At 32.8% G+C, this 3,176-nt stretch overlaps 1 pseudogene; it reads right to left on the bottom strand.

Moving 5' to 3' along the window:
- Positions 1–1,147: 1,147 nt before the first annotated feature.
- LOC150021889 (small ribosomal subunit protein eS25 pseudogene) lies at positions 1,148–1,519 on the bottom strand (annotated as a pseudogene).
- Positions 1,520–3,176: the final 1,657 nt, after the last annotated feature.

Here is a 3,176-nt window from a genome sequence, read left to right as displayed (position 1 = left end):
ACAGTTTTCAGTAGTTTATGGAAAGTATCATCTTATTCCTCCTCCTGGTCCTCTGATTCCAATGAACTATTTGTATATTATGGTCAACTTTTTAGTACCTAATACCAATCATGGTGATACTAATGTTAAAACACATGTGTGCAACATTGTACTTTGTTGAACACTTTCTCACCAATTCTTTTATTTAAACCTCATAAAGATTCTGGGAGGCAAGTATTATCAATAATTGAAGAGAAAGGTCCTATAAAAGGCCATACAAGGATTGAGAGGTTTAGGTTATCTGACTTCACATTTAATATTCTTCCCACTAGCACTATTCTATGGTCTAAAAATAACCAACCAACCAAACAAACAAAAAGACAACTCATCTTAGCCAGGGGCCTTAAAAGAAAAAATGGATACTTATATACATTTGGAAAATTATGATAAGTGAAATAAGAAATATTACCCACCTTTATCTTTGAAGTAAATTTCATTAATAAAACCACTTACTTCAAAAAAAGCAGAATACATATATGTATATATATATTTTAGAAGTTTGAAAGGGTTATGTGGAGCTTCCAAATCAATTAGTTTACATGCTCTGCTTTTTATATTCACCATTAATGTACTGTTAGAACAGATTATATCTTAGGAATTTTGCCATGTATTAGAAATAATAGGCTTTGTAATTATTATACAATTCATGTTGGAAAATTACAATGCTAGATGATAAATCATTACAACCATATATAACCTAGTCTTGCTTGCCTAGACCAGAACCAGTAAAGTATTTTCAATACCATTCTTTTGCCTGTGAATGAAAATGTTTCATTTATTTAGTTCTTATTAATCTGTAAAATTGAGATACTTAAGTGCTATTGTACACATAAGATCATGGAATCTTCTTCATTCTAAAGGTTATTTATTCTTTTTGGTAAATTACTGAAAATAGCTACTAATTTCTAACTTAATTATAGCACAATTCATTGGGAAATGATTTTGCATACCACTAAGTTAATTCAAACTTATAATAAAATTGTTGTTAGTTATTTTTGTATGAATAAACTTATAGAATAATTTCCCCAAAGCATTATGTTTTGTTTTTTTTGTTTTTTTTATTTAATAGTTTTATTTTTCAAAATGTACAGCTCGTGGGACCTGTTATTTATGCATCTTCACCAATAGCTGGTGCATTCCTACCTTTGGTGTTTCTGGTGTAAATTACTTGAGCTCTGTGCTTTGAAACTAGTTTAATAAGTCCTTTACTAAGGAGCTCCTGAAGGGCTGCCCTGACCAAGAAACTGCGGATCTTCAGTTGCTCAGAGACAACAGCCAGGATTATAAGCTTGTAGTTCAGAACTTCTTTACAGAGTTTATCATATGTTGCTTTGTCAAACAAGACTAGGTTATTGAGTTTGTCCCAAACTTTGCCTTTGGACCACTTCTTCTTTTTGGCCTTGCCCCCAGATTTGTTCACTGGGTCTTTGTCTTACTTGGCTGACTTTCCAGCATCTTTCTTGTCATCCTTGGGCAGCATAGCGAAAGTTCTGGAGCAGCTGCTACCACTTTTTCCTGAGAAGATGTCTCAAAGTATAGTTTTGTTTTGTTTTTTCTAAGCAGTGCTTGCTGATTGTTGGCAGTTCAGACCCCTAAATATGGATATTTGGTGATAATTGTGAGGAGTGGAGACTGCATTATCTTAATCTGACAGAATAGAAGAGGTCTCAGATGAAAGAGAGAAAAAAAAATTTTAAATTTCCTGTGAAAAACAACTCAAAGCAATAAATGTAATTCCAAATATATGTAAGCATATCTGAGCAAATGAGCCAGCAGCTGCAACTGTGTGGCAGCAACAGAGATTCTAGGAAGCCTCCACCCTCCTCTTATGCTATCTTAAACAATATTCACATGGTTGGGACACCAACTTATAGAAAAGTAAGATGTGCAGTAAGAATATTAATGAAAGCTTCATATGTTTTTCTTTTGTGACCCAGATAACCCTAACATAAGCAACATACAGTGCCAATTTGATTCCTCTGTTACCTGAAAATTAAGTGCATATTATTAGAATTTCTTTATCCTTAGAGAAATGTAGGATTTAGGGAAAAAGATATTTTTCCACGTGAACATATTTATATAGGGTGATAAAGTTAAAAATAACTTGAAATGAACACATAAATGAAAAAACATGTATCAGTTTCCTTGACAAAAAAAGACTAAAAGAATACATCTCCACCAAACCAGCATTGCAAGAGATAATAAAAGGACCACTTTAAGAAGAAGAAAAAGAGAGAGAGAGAGAGAGGAACACCAGTACAAAGGAAAAGTACCTAAAAATAATAACCTCAAATGTAAATGAATTAAATGCTCCAATCAAAAGACATAAGGTAGCTGAATGGGTAAGAAAGCATGACCCACATATATGCTGTCTACAAGAGATCCACCTCAGAACTAAAGATCTGCACAGACTGAAAGTGAAGAGATAGAAAAAAGTATTTCAAGCAAAAGGACATGAAAAAATAAGATGGGGTAGCAGTAATTATATCAGACAAAATATATTTTACAACAAAGTCCATAATAAAGAGACAGAGGACATTTTATAATACTTAAGGGAACAATCCATCAGAAGATATAATGCTTGTTAATGTATAAACCCAACATAGGAGCACCCAAATATATAGGGAAAATATTGGAGGACTTCAAGAAGGATATTGACAGCAACACACTAATAGTAGGGGACTTTAACACTCCACTGTCAGCAATGGACAAAGAAACACCAAGGATATTGAGGCATTGAACAACATTCTAGATCTAATGAGCTTAATTGATATACACAAAAGTTTTCACCTCAAAAAAGCAAAATACACAATCTTTTCAAGTGAACATAGAACATATTCAAAGATAGACCACATGGTAGGACACAAAATAAGAAAACTGAAATTATATAGGCATCTTCTCAGATCACAGTGACTTGAAACTGAAAACCAACCTCAAGGAAAAAACTCAAAAATATTCAAATTCATGGAGAATGAATAACATGCTATTAAAAAATAAATGGGTTAACACTGAAATCAAGGAAGAAATAAAAAAGTTTCTGTAAACAAATGATAATGAACACATAACATCCCAAAAACCTATGGAACACAGCAAAGGCAGTCCTAAGAGGAAAGTTCATAACTATACAGGCCTACCTA

This window comes from Furipterus horrens, unplaced genomic scaffold, assembly GCF_987537825.1.
Source record: "Furipterus horrens unplaced genomic scaffold, mFurHor1.1.pri manual_scaffold_1, whole genome shotgun sequence".
NCBI classification, from domain to species: domain Eukaryota; kingdom Metazoa; phylum Chordata; class Mammalia; order Chiroptera; family Furipteridae; genus Furipterus; species Furipterus horrens.
The sequence above is the reverse complement of the archived record's forward strand: the minus strand, read 5'-3'. Positions and strand labels throughout refer to the sequence as shown.